The 14,270-nt window shown below is 41.8% G+C and overlaps 1 protein-coding gene across 3 annotated transcripts in view; it reads left to right on the forward strand.

Moving 5' to 3' along the window:
* Positions 1–484: 484 nt before the first annotated feature.
* LOC149315981 (kelch domain-containing protein 8A) overlaps positions 485–14,270 on the forward strand; it is a 45,134-nt gene continuing 31,348 nt past the window's right edge. For all 3 annotated transcript variants that reach the window (XM_089514514.1, XM_089514520.1, XM_089514523.1), the window contains exon 1: positions 485–836. The gene's annotated coding sequence lies outside the window, so the exon portion shown is untranslated. The remainder of the gene's footprint in view (positions 837–14,270) is intronic.

A 14,270-nucleotide genomic window follows, 5' to 3' on the forward strand; every position in this document is an offset into this window, starting at 1 on the left:
CCTGTTCCCATGGAAACCAAAGCTAGTCTGTAAAAAAAATCATTATAGTTGTGTGGTTGGCCTCTAACCCACAGATGTTAATTTATCTATAATTTAACCGTATGTTCCTAAATCCATAGATTTCCCACAGCCTGTTTTGCAAGAACTAGTGGCACAGCATGCAGCCAATGCATCTTGCAACAAATTTAGCTCCGTCTCAATGTCACAATAAAGCAAAGTCCATCTGTGTGAGAACCAAGTAGAAACTGGAGCCCTGGGAGTCTTCCCTCTCAGCTATATGTGGCACTTCTGATCATATTTCAGTTTAACAAGCTCTACACAAACCTCTCCCTGTCATGTAAAATACACCCCCCACCCCCTTTCTATTCCTTCAACAGTCTGACTCTTTCAATCTCCTGGATGGGGTTGTTTCCATGGCATTAACTGTTAGTAGTCTCTTTCCACACAACACTGTATTCCCTTTCTTCAGCCCTCGGCAAGCTAGTAGTGGATGCTCTGGAGACTATGAGTGTGTGTCTTTATTCCCTTTTGAAAAGGACCAGCTAGACAAAGCCAACTTCTGCCTTTCTATCTCACTCTATCAAGAGTCTGGTATTATATAAGCATGGCTCTTAAGCATCCATTCTTATCCATCTTGTCAGCTACAAGCCGGGCAACAGGGAAATCATCAATCCTGCTCTGAATACCTTGGATTTTTGTATTGTGCTTGAGATGATTGTCTTCCCCAGCAAGTCAGTCCTTTATTCGGTGTAGTTCCTCCTTCCTTCCCAATCTTGTTATGCCCCTTCTTTTGTATTTTGCAGCTGATAGTCGGGCGGTGTCTTCTCCGTGATAAGGTAAGCCCATTTAAATGAATCTTTCAGGAACTCTTCCCGTGACACAAATGACTGTAACACTGAGCTATATGTTTTAAGTGAAATGAGCTAGCTCCTTGTGAAGTCAAGAACTTGAGCTGTCTTCAACATTTGCTCAAATTAGATCCTACAAACAAGGGCTTTGTAAGATCCTCTGACATGTGTGGCCTACAGTTAAAGATGCTGCAGAACTGGGCATCGGTGCTCCAATTTATTTTGTATGAGGTGTAGTGGTGGAGATTTCTAGCCTTACCAACAATGCACAAGAATGATGTGGGTTTTTGAGAATGTCACAGAAAGGCAGTCACTGAGAGCCTCTATTTTCTGATACAGCTAGTTTTCTCTATTCTCAGCAGCATGTGTAGCTAAAGGTACAGCCTGCCCACTAAAATTGTGGGCAGCATTCTTTTTGCCAAGAGACAGTAATTGCTGGGGCTTCTGATAGACTAGTTGGCAGTGACCATCTTCATCAAATCCGCAAAGCAGACTGGGAAAGCAATGCACTGCATGACTATGAATGTCTGAGGTTCAGTCCTATAAAGCAAATCTCTGCATACATGAAAATGTTAAACCAAGTTAACACACTGAATACAGTACTAAGGATAATAGGATTGCAGAAAACATACCCTAAATTCTGGTAGGGTGTGGAGCCAGGTGTAGATTCCTGCATTTAGTGTTAGTGCAAATGGTGCTGTTTACATATGTTTTGCCTTGGTTCTTACATTGAGAGAAAGGCTGGTTATAACAAATAAATAAACCAACAAAAGTAATCTTTCTAGGTGGTTTTCTCATGGTGGAGTTTTTTTCTTGTCTGCAGAAGTGAAAATGTTGTGCTTTGTTTTCCACTTTCCAAGTTCCAAAAACTAGTTTTTCATTTTCCTGACAACTCTGTGGGAAGTAAAGTTTAAGTCCTGGGTACTAGTCTTTCATTTCTCCCTCTCCTTTAAAAATCCTGGATTAAGAGGAACTCAGCTAGTATGTATGTATATTGTAATAGAAATTTGGTGATCCAACCATACACTGTGGCCTGAATCCTATTGTTGGTTTCCAGACCATGGGAGATGGCCACCTTTGTGGTTTGTCCTACAATCTGGAACTTCCTTTCTAAGCTTCCTCTTTCTAAACTGTGCTTTTGTCATCAAGTGAAGAATTTTCTATTCCAGCTGGCCTTTGTGAGCTGATTATTTTATATTATGGGTATTCTGTTTTAGCTTTTAAATAAATGTTTTATATTCTTTTAATTAACTAGGTAGTTACATATCTTGGCAAGAAAACCCCATGATGGATTAGCCTTAGGGTCACCATGAATTGAAAACAATGACAGGTTTAATATTATTTTAATCTTAACTTTTGGTATGTTTGCATTTTAGCTGTATATGGCTTTCTTCTGTAAACTTCTATGTGTTGCACTCTTGGGAAATGGTGGGATAGAAACAAAGGCCCAATGCAGATGGGCCAAAAGCAGCGTGGCAGCGGCAATACTAGGGTTCTGGACTGCACAGCAACTGCACAGTCTGGAACCCTAGTGTGTAACGGCGGTGGCCTAATGGCAGCATCTCATCCACACGGGCGCTGCCATCTTGACGTAAGGGATGTGCAGCATCCACACATCATGGCATAACCTGGGCACTGCAAAAAGAACCCGGACGAACCAGGTTCTTTTTACTCTGGATGGACATCACATGGTTTGGTGGCTACAGCGTCCCTCTGGAGTTAAAACAGGTGCCTGCAGACCACCATTTTTGTGCGGTCTGTCTTTGGCCAAAGTGATTGATTCATTGATTCTAAAGGAGGGGATGACACAAAGAGAGGCCCTTTTAAAATGGTCTGTAGGAACTGCCCAGCAATATAGGAGAAGTCCTGAATTCCATACAGAAAAGCAACTAAGATTTTGAATAAATACAAATATTTACTTCAGTAAATTAGAATATAAATCATTGAACTATTTGTACACATTTTAATTAAAGCCAGAAAATATGGTGATTAGCATGTTGGACTAGAAGTGGAGAAATCCAGGTTACAGGTCCCACTGAGCTACAGGACTCACAAGGTGACCTTAGGCCAGTCATTCTCACAGCCTGACCTACCTTCCAGAATTTTTGTGAGGATAAAAGTGAGGAGGAGAAAAGAAAGGTGGCATATAAATGTAACTAGTAAATTCTAAAAAAAAAAAATGTTAGCTGATCTGAGAGCTCTAGTGCAGTGCTACTCTAAGTAGTGGTCCATGGACTAATGAGCCATTGGCTGCTGGTCCCTAGTGAGTTTCCAGGAGAAAAAGAAACACTTGTGGACACAAATATGGTACAAGTTCCTAGCAGCTGGCCATCAGATAGCTTGGGATGTTTTACTCTAGTGTGTACGTACAACTCTTGTGCCTACAAGATGTTGCCCATCACTTTCAGTGAGAATCTGGTAATCAAGGAGAGCTAGCATGGTGTTATGGTTTGGATGTTGGACTAGGACTCAGAAGATCAGGGTTCAGTTCCCTGCTCAGCCATGGAAACCCACTGGGGGACCTTGAGCAAGTCACACTCTCTCAGGAGATTATCACAGTGCCTTTCCTCCAAGATTTGGCACGGGCTGAAACTTTTAAAAACTTTTTTTAAATGGGTGCTATCATATGCCTTCATGCCCAATCCAGAGGCATCCCATACCCGATCTGTACTTTCAAAAAGTGCCAGAAAAGTACAGATCAGGTATGGGAGGCCAAGATCAATACAGAATGCCTCCGGACTGGGCACGGAGGTGTGCAATAACACCCATGTTAAAAAAGTTTTTAAAAGTTTCAGCCAGTGTCAAGGCTGGGAGAAAAGGCAGTGGGATAATCTCCTCAGCCTGAAAGGAAAGTGGTGACAACCACCACCACCCTGAACAAATCTTGCCAATAAAACCCTGTGATAGATTCACCTTAGAGTTGCCATAAGTTGGACATGACTTGAAGGTACAAAACAACAAACATGCTCAAATGCTCTGTACATGATATAAGATCTTGTCAAATCTTAACAGAGATATACCTGCATCAGCCCTAGAAGGACAAGAGTCTGTAAAAGAAAGGAGCTATCTTGTCTATTATGCATAAATGGAGTCAGAATGTTTCTTTCGCTTTTTTTAGTGTACCAAATGAAGCTTTAATTAGCATTTTAACATTAGATTGGTTCCATTTGGAAACATTCTATTTATATGCAAATTAAACTCTCCCTTTGGATAGTTAGGAGATTAAAATAGCTGATAGGGGGCTGGAGGCTGCCCTTGTATGGAACAACTGCAATCATCTTGTTTATTGGCTTCCACATTTCTAATGGCTTGCTTTGGTTTTAAAAACAAAGCTGCATTTTTTAAAAAAAAACCTGCACAACTCCTTCCAAATAAGGCTCATGGCTGGAAACAAAAGGCAAAAGTTGCCTCCTAACAGCTTTGTAACAGCATATTGGCAATTGTTTATAACCTATGGCCTCTTGGTAAATCCATCATTAACATAACGGGGATGGCAAAGTGTCTACATTACATTCATTCAGCCCCATATAAAAAGGAATTTACATTTTTTCTTTAATTTTTCAGAAAATGAAATGAAATCTCTCCCATCTGCATCAACCAATTATAAAAGGTGCAGCTGTGGAGAGGAGCATATTGCACCTGACTGCCATGTACTATTAAAGATGAGGAGTGTCTTGAGGGAAAAACAGAGGTGGCATTGACTCAGGGAGTACAAACATGGCTGAATATACAGAAGTTCAAGCTCAGATTTTAAAGAGTTGGGTCAGGGTGGGTCAGTTGTTAATTTTGGTTTCTCTATGTGGTGTAGTGGTTTGAGCATTGGACTAAGACACTGAGAGACCAGGATTTGAATGTGGGCTCAGCCACAGAAGCCGACTGGGTCACCTTGGGCAAGTCACATCTTCTGAGCCTCAGAAGATGGGAATGGCAAAACCCCTCTGAAGAAACTTGCCAAGAAAACCTTGTGAGAGGGTCGCCTTAGGGTCACTGAGTCAGAAATGAAGACATATAACAACATAAGTTTCAGAAATGACTTGAAGGCACACAATAACTACAACCTAAGATTTGTATGTTTTTACAAAATGACCACAGTTGATGGCTGTCACCATGCACTAAAGCTGGCTCATAGTACGCTTTGACATGATTACTATATGGTTAACATAGGGTGCTTGCTGAGTGGAGCCTAAACACTTTCTCTAGCGTTGTTGTCATTGAAAAAAAATTATTTTCCAATGTATTTTCCAATTCTTTCAATATTGTTGTTTTAGTTCCAGTCTAGAGCACCCCCACCTCTGCATGTCATAATAGAAATTTAATTAGTTTCCCTAAGGCTCCTTTCATAGAATCATAGAATCATAGAATCATAGAGTTGGAAGAGGCCACTAGGGCCATCCAGTCCAACCCCCTGCCATGCAGGAAATCCAAATCAAAGCATCCCTGACAGATGGCCATCCAGCCTCTGTTTAAAGACCTCCAAGGAAGGAGACTCTATCACCTTCCGAGGAAGTGCATTCCACTGTCGAACAGCCCTTACTGTCAGGAAGTTCTTCCTAATGTTGAGGTGGAATCTCTTTTCCTGTAGCTTGCATCCATTGTTCCGGGTCCTGTTCTCTGGAGCAGCAGAGAACAAGCTTGCTCCCTCTTCAATATGACATCCTTTCAAATATTTAAACAGGGCTATCATATCACCTCTTAACCTTCTTTTCTCCAGGCTAAACATCCCCAGCTCCCTAAGTCGTTCCTCATAGGGCATGGTTTCCAAACCCTTCACCATTTTTGTCGCCCTCCTTTGGACACGCTCCAGTTTCTCAATGTCCTTTCTGAATTGTGGTGCCCAGAACTGGACACAATATTCTAGGTGGGGCCTGACCAAAGCAGAATACAGTGGCACTATTACTTCTCTTGATCTAGACACTATACTTCTATTGATGCAGCCTAAAATAGCATTGGCCTTTTTAGCTGCCGCATCACACTGTTCACTCATGTTCAACTTGTGGTCTACTTGGACTCCTAGATCCCTTTCACACGTAGTTTCATTCAGCTAGGTGTCACCCATCCTATATCTGTGCATTTTATTTTTCCGCCCTAAGTGCAATACCTTACATTTCTCTGTGTTGAATTTCATTTTGTTAGCTTTGGCCCAGCTTTCTAGTCTATTCAGGTCATTTTGAATCTTGATCCTGTCCTCTGGGGTATTAGCTATTCCTCCTAATTTGGTGTCATCTGCAAATTTGATAAGTATGCTCCCAATTCTGTCATCCAGGTCATTGATAAAGATGTTGAATAGCACTGGGCCCAGGACAGAGCCCTGTGGGACCCCACTGGTCACTTCTCTCCAGGATGAAAAGGAGCCATTGTTGAGCACCCTTTGGGTTCGGCCGGTCAACCAATTACAGATCCATTTAACAGTTCCTTTGTCTAGCCCACATTTTACAAGCTTGTTTGCAAGAATGTCATGGGAAACCTTGTCAAAGGCCTTACTGAAATCAAGATATACTATATCCACAGCATTCCCTTCATCTACCAAGCTGGTAATTTTATCAAAGAAAGAGATTAGGTTTGTCTGGCATGACTTGTTTCTCTGAAACCCATGTTGACTTTTTGTGATTATGGCATTGCCTTCTAGATGTTCACAGACTCTCTGTTTAATGATCTGCTCCAGAATCTTTCCTGGTATTGATGTCAGACTAACTGGACGATAATTGTTGGGATCCTCTTTTTTTCTCTTTTTGAAGATGGGGACAACGTTTGCCCTCCTCCAGTCTGCTGGGATCTCTCCTGTTCTCCAGGAGTTTTCAAAGATTATTGCCAATGGCTCCGATATTACATTTGCCAGTTCTTTTAATACCCTTGGATGGAGTTCATCTGGTCCCGGAGACTTAAATTCATTTAGATTAATAAGGTGTTCCTCTACTATCTCTTTACTTATTCTGTGCTGAAATTCCCCTATTCTGTCCTCTGCTCCATTATCCTCAGGTTGAGCACCCTTTGCCTTTTCTGAGAAGACTGAGGCAAAGAAGGTGTTGAGTAATTCTGCCTTTTCTCTGTCTTCTGTTAGCATTTTGCCATCTTCTCCACGCAGTGACCCTACCGTTTCCTTCTTCTTCCTTTTGCTGCGGACATATCCAAAAAAGCCCTTTTTATTGTTCTTAACCTCTCTAGCAAGCCTGAGTTCATTCTGCGCTTTAGCTTTTCTGACTTTACCCCTACACATGCCTGCTATTTCTTTGAATTCCTTTTTTGTGATTTCCCCCTTTTTCCATTTCTTATACATGTTCCGTTTCAAACTTAGCTCAGTTGAAAGTTCCTTAGTCATCCATCCTGGTTTCTTGAGACACCTCCTGTTTTTCTTTCTCACTGGAACTGTTTGAAATTGTGCCTTCAGTATCTCTCTTTTGAGAAACTCCCATCCATCCTGAACTCCTTTATCTTTTAGTGTTTCTGACCATGGAATCGCCCTCAATACTTCTCTAAGTTTACTGAAATTCGCTCTCCTAAAGTCTAGGATGCGTGTCTGACTATGCCTGGCTTCTCCTTTCCACTGTATTACAAACTCCAGGAGAACATGGTCACTTCCACCTAATGATCCCACCACTTGCACCCCATTAACCAAGTCATCCTTGTTGGTTAGGATCAGATCTAAAATAGCTGACCCCCTTGTTGCCTCTTCCACCTTTTGGACCATGAAATTGTCTTCCAGGCAAACGAGGAATTTGCTAGACCTTGAGGATTTTGCTGAGTTTGACTTCCAGCAAATATCAGGGTAGTTGAAGTCGCCCATCACTACTACATCTCTCCTTTCTGAGTGTGTGGTCATCTGTTCTAGAAAGGCATCATCCAATTCCTCAGTCTGACTTGGGGGTCTGTAGTAGACTCCCACTGTAACATCCTTGTTGTTTCCCTCCCCTTTGATTCTTATCCAGATGCTCTCCACCTGGCTTCCATGATTGATGTCCAGGATCTCTTCACTGGTGTAAATATCTCTGACATATAGTGCTATTCCTCCTCCTTTCTTGTTTGGCCTATTTCTCTTAAAAAGGTTATACCCCTCTATTTCCACATTCCAATCATGAGACTCATCCCACCAGGTTTCAGTGATGCCTATTATATCATATTTGCTTTGTTGTACTAGGAGTTCGAGTTCATCCTGCTTATTTCCCATGCTCTGTGCATTAGTGTAGAGACATCGCAGACCATGGTTCCCTTTTACTTGCTGCCTGTGCAAGTTTTTTTGCCTCCCACTGTTGGGTCCTTGCACTGTTTGCCTTGTTTCCTCTGTGACAGTTTGACTATTTTCGCCATCCCTTTCGCCTTCCTTAATATTGTCTCCCTTCCCCTCGGAACTCAGTTTAAAGCTCTTCTGATCAAGTTCTTGAGACTGTTGGCAAAAACATTTCTTCCAACTGGCGTGAGATGCAACCCGTCTGTTGCAAGAAGTCCCTCCTCATGGAACCGCAGCCCATGATCGAAGAATCCAAATCCTTCTCGGCGGCACCATCTGCGAAGCCAGTTGTTCACATCTGCTATTTTCCTCTCCCTTCCTGGACCATGCCCTTCAACTGGCAGAAGAGACGAGATGACAACCTGTACATCCATTCCTTTCAGCTTCCTACCAAGCGCCTCGTAATCCCTTTTGATGTTCTGAATGCTGTGTCTTGCAGTATCATTAGTTCCCACGTGGACCAAAAGGAAGGGGTATTGGTCAGTAGGCTTGACCAGTCTTGTCAGCCTCTCTGTCACATCACGGATCTTTGCACCTGGAAGACAACACACCTCTCGAGACATCTTGTCAGGCCTACAAATCACTGCTTCTGTACCCCTCAGCAAGGAGTCCCCCACTACGACCACACGCCTCCTCCGAGGCTTAGCAGCGACTGTTCCCTCGGGTGGGACTCTCAGGCTCCCCTGCTCCGTCCCTGAAGTCTGTCCATGCTGCTCTTCTTCATCCTCCTTGATAAGGGAAAGAGCTTGGAATCGATTCTCTAGCTGCAAGCTCCCCGAACAATTCCTTCTTGGCTTACTTCTCTTTGTGACATTCCTCCAGCTGTCTGCCTCCTCTGTTTGGCAAGTGACCTCTTCCACCCTAGCATCTTCCTCTGCGTGGTACTCATCCAAGATGGTTAGTTCTATTGTGTCCAGGAAATCCTCTTGTTCCCTAATCTGCTGAAGTGTAGCTACTCTGGACTCCAGCTGCTGCACTTTCTCCTCCAAGAGTGCTACCAACTTGCACTTGGTGCATGTGAAGTTCTCCACTTCTGTAGGCAAGAAGAGAAACATCCCACAAGAGTTGCAGGTGACTGCAGCAGATCCGTCGTTGTCCATACTGCAAAGTCTTTAGTAATGAGTATAACAGTCAATCTACTGGGAATTCTTCTTTAAAGGAATGTACTGGCTGCTATCTTACACTTAAAGGGAAGGTTCTGTTTCAATATCCGATTCTAACCTGATGCCACTTGAGCAGAGTTGTTCAGTTAAAGAAAACTAAGATTCTAAGAAAACTAAGAAACTAAGAAAACTAAGGCTCTGGAAGTTGGTATATAAAGCTAGTCTGCTAGCTCCGCCCCCTTGTGACTCACAGATGTGACTCACAGAAGCTCCTCCCCTTCAGCAACGAGCACACGGTCTCAAGCACACGGTCTCAAAATGGCTGCCAAGCAGCTCCTCTCCTTCTCCTCTCTCTGGCCGGACTGTTTCATGTGGCACAGTTATACTGTATCTGTTTGCTAATACTTGAACTATATTTTAGCATCCTATAGAATCCTGGAATCAGTAGTTTGGTGAGGTGATCAGAATCTTTTCCTTGAGTATCCTTTGAACTACAACTCTGGAGAAGGTTTCACATACAAGAACAACACAGAAACAACAAGGAAACTCCCGTTAGTACCAAATGACGGGTCCATTATACTTCACGATGGGAGAAGAATGGAATAAGTTCATGGAGTGTGATAATCTTCCCCCCGATTGAGCAGATGAGATGAGATAAGGATGGGAGCAATCCACAGTGCAGTGGTAATTTTCTAAAGTGCAGAAATGTACTGTTACATGGCCACACTTGTAAGGAGAACACATTGTGAGGCATTTAAGGGGAATCCAATAATCTCTGCTCCTGTGTTGATCATGCACAAAGAACAGCAGTGAAAAGCCTGTTGTTGTGGTGTGCCTTCAGTTCGATTCTGATTTATGGTGACCCTAAGGTGACTCTATCACAGGGTTTTCTTGACAATATTTGTTCAAAGGAGGTTTTCCATTGCCATCCTCTGAGGCTGAGAGCATGTGACTTGCCCAAGGTCACCCACTGGGTTTCATGGCCAAGCTGGGAATCAAACCCTGGTCACCAGATTTGTATTCCAACACTCAAACTACTACACCACACTGATACCCCATTTATTAGGATCAGTGGAAAGTGAAATAATGAATGAAGTAGTAGGTGTCATGATGAACCCTCTGGAACTCTCTTACATGGGAATTAGGCTGCCCCCTCCCTGTTTTCCTTTCTCTAGCAGGCAATAACCTTTTTGTTTAAATGGGCTTTTAATAGGTAACTGCACCAGGGAGGATTTTTTTTAATTGGGATGTGCGTTTTATTTTTATTTTTTTTCAATGTTTTAAAATAATTTTATATTGTTTTAGTTGTAGCTATTTTAATTGATTTTAAGGTCTACTGGTGGATTTTAGTTGATTTTCCTTTGTGAGCTACCTTGGGTCCCACCCTGGGGGAAAGGTGGGATATTAAATAAAGAAAGAAATAATCTTTAGTTGAGGACATCTCTGATTAGTCCAGTGGTTCACTGCATGATATTGGACAACAGAAACCAAAGAGAGAGATCCTGGCTCCCAAGGCACTTAGAGCTTAAAAAGTAGCAACTAGTATTTTGAATGAATCATAGAAATAGACAAGGAACCAGTGACACTGATATAAACGAAGAGTTACATACTCACCAATCCCAGTACTGTTTAGCACTTTTGTCACTGAATTTTGTTTATACAAGCTAAAATGTAGAGAGCAGCTTTTACAGCAGAGGTGTGTAAAATGCAGTCATCCCTCACAGTGGATGCCCACTGTGACCCATGGGCTCTCTACTTCTTTTGATGTCCCTGCCATTTTCATATTTATTTATTTATTTATTTATTTATTTATTTATTTATTTATTTATTTTGGTATTAGAAACAAATAATACTATTACTCAAGGGTAAGGATAAGACATTTCACTCCATTTCTCTCCAGATTGTTTTAGACTGGGCAAAGGATTTTTTCCAAACTGATTACAGCATCTGCCAAAACATCTAGTGAACTACAGTGGTTTGCCACCATCATTTATAAGTAATATATTTGCACTCCAGCAAACCTCTCCAAGCTTGAGATCCTAGAAAACTTGATGTGGAGAAGAAGGTTGTATACGTTTGCTTCAAATGTGATGAGATCTTTTCAAGGTGTAGAATTATTCTGTGGCTCAAATTAAAATCCTGGCCAGAGAAGAAATTATGCCCATCCCAAGCTCTGTCATTCCCCTGCACCCTCAATATTCCTCCTTGTCCACAATTGCTACAGTACCTAGGAAAACTACACCTGCCATGGTGTTTGGGAACTGCAGTGATAATCTTTGCATGGGACTAGTGGAGGAGGATGGAAAACTCATTCTTTCCTTTAATGACACTGGCAGTGGCTGCTACTCCTGTTCCTTTCCAGGTAAAGAAAGGAATGGGTAATTATATGAATGAGAAGCTGGCAAAGAACACTTCAAGGGGCTTGAGGTGGTGAAGATGGTTCTCCTCCTCACTTTATCCTAACAACTAACCTTTGAGATGAGTTAGGCTGAACTCTGAGAAATCAAACCAAGAGTGAGGATCCTCTATGACCGTCTGGGGAATACGTTCCATGACCAAGTAACAGTCAGCCCTTTCTGTGCATGAGCTTGGATTGTAGCATCTATGGATGGTTCTTCCCCATTTCTCCCCCAATATCAGTGCATGCACACGGCAATGCCACTGTTAACAAAAATGGGATTTGATGGCTTGCGGTTTTTGGCATCTACGGGGGGGGGGGGGGTAGAACAGAACCCCCATGGATATGAAGCGCCAACTGGATAAACAAAAAGCCAATAGAACCAATACAATGAAGAACTATATAAAAGAGATGAAAGAGTGACAGATTCATTCAAGGAAGAACCATTTGAAGATAAACCTAGAGGTGTAGAAAGTGAAGTGGAAGCTGTACTCAAAGCACTTGGGAGAAATAAATCACCAGTCACAAATGCCATACCAATAGAGCTGTTTCAAGCCACAGAAACAGAATCTACTCTAGTTCTAACTAAAATTTGTCAATAAACATAGAAACAAAATAATGGCCAACAGCTTGGAAACACCCAATATTCATTTAAATCCCCAAGAAAGGGGATGCTAGGGATTGCATTTACCATAAGTCAATTGCATTAATTTCCCATTCAAACAAAGTGATACTCAGAATTCTACAACAAGCATATTTATATTTTTTTTGTTTTTTATTTATATACTGCTATTCCAAAGATCATAGCGTTGAACAGCAAGTAAGCTAATTAGCAAGTAAGCTAATTTGCCCCCAACAGTCTGGGTACTCATTTTAGCGACCTCGGAAGGATGCAAGCCTGAGTCGAGCTTGGGCCCTTTTGCTGGTCTTGAACTCGCAACCTTGTGGTTTTGAGTGAATGGCTGCAGTACAGGCATATAAACAACCATAAGACTTTTACCTATATGGTATGAGAAATACCAGATATTCAGGCTGGATTCAGGAAAGGAGGGAGCATTTTGCAAACATATTGCAAATTGCAAACATACATTGAATAATGGAGTGCACCACAGAATTTCAGAGGAAAAGCCTTTAATTGTACAGATCATGAAAGACTATGCCACAGTGTTTGATTGTCCTGATGCATAACCTGTACTCAGGACAAGAGGCCGCTGTCAGAAATCAAGGCTGAATTCTGTGTAGAAGCCAAGATCACTAAATTGAGACTTATAATGAGAAGACATGGCTTACTAGAAAAGACAACAATGCTTGATAAGGTAGAAGGCAGTAGGAAAAGAGGAAAACCACATTCCAGATGGATAGACCCATTACCCCCAAATGTTCAAGACCTGATGATAGAGTGACTTGGAGGACTCTCATTCATAGGGTCACCATAAATGGAAGTCAGCTTGACAGCAGTTAACAACAAGGCTGAGAGAATGTAACTAAAGCCACCTGTGAGATGGTCACTCAAGGTCTCATTTGCCATAGTCCAACACTCTAGCTGCTACAGCGCAGAAAAAATAACACAGTTCTCAGGTTCAGTCAAGGTAAGATTGGAAGAACTCACTATTCTTTAATTTCGGCATGACTGGCATGCAGAAAAATGAAATTATTACCCATTTATTATCTTATAATTTTTTTTACCATGAACAACAAAGTTGTCTTCGCCCTTTGCAGCTGTGTTTTTTGTATTCATGATGTTGTAACTTTATGAAATTTTAATTGCCTATCACCCAGGCAGATGGTGAGATATATACGTTTAATAAATAAATAATAAATAACACAAGGGAATGCAATGCAGTATGTAAGTTTCAAGGCCTGTTGTGCTATTATGCAGTGTGGCAGCCCCCAGGCACCAGTTCCAAATGTCATAGAAACACAGTAAGCTATTAGTTGTTTAATCTATTATTATTGCATTTGTTTCTTTATTTTTACCACCAAGGGGAGGATGCTTGTGGGAGTTTCTTCATTAGATATCAAAATAGTTTGACTGGCCTTAGGTATTATATAGCTTGACTTGGGCCAGAGAGTAGATGATTGGGATTTTCTTGGTGTATTCCTTTGCCTCAGACAGCAGATATTTTGGGACAACTCTGGTCCACTTTATCTCTGTCTTGCAGATGGGATGAGGTTGATAGAGAATGACTTATGTCAGCACATCTTGACCAAGATCCCACACTGAGGAAGTGGAGTGTAACATCAACCTACAACAGTTCTGTGCCCGACTCCAAAAATCCTGGCAGCTGACAAACCTGCAGAGAGATCCCTACTGCTTCCACTATCCACCACTGCTAGTGAGTTCATTGCAGAGGTGACATTTGAACCAAAGGCTTTCTGAATCACAGCCCTTTCTTTGCCACTTACACTCTTCTAACCTTCTAGTATGGCTTTTTCTACATAAACGTCATGCAGAAAATTGCCCAACTTGCTTAGTGAAAAGTTAAATGGCTTAGCAGGAGACAGCTGCATCAGTAAAAAACATAACAGCCATCTTGTATGCATCCTTTCCTGGGCCCCTGCTCTCAAACTTTAGATTTCAGATTGCCATGAAATCTATTTGCACTTATTCAGAACCACTACAAACACTGACAGGTTTTAATAAAGTTGGCTGCATATAATTCCCTTAATAAGAGACATGATCTAATATTTTTGTAAAA

Source organism: Sceloporus occidentalis, unplaced genomic scaffold (assembly GCF_023333645.1).
Source record: "Sceloporus occidentalis isolate IW3139 unplaced genomic scaffold, rSceOcc1.0.p SCAF_3, whole genome shotgun sequence".
NCBI classification, from domain to species: Eukaryota; Metazoa; Chordata; class Lepidosauria; order Squamata; family Phrynosomatidae; genus Sceloporus; species Sceloporus occidentalis.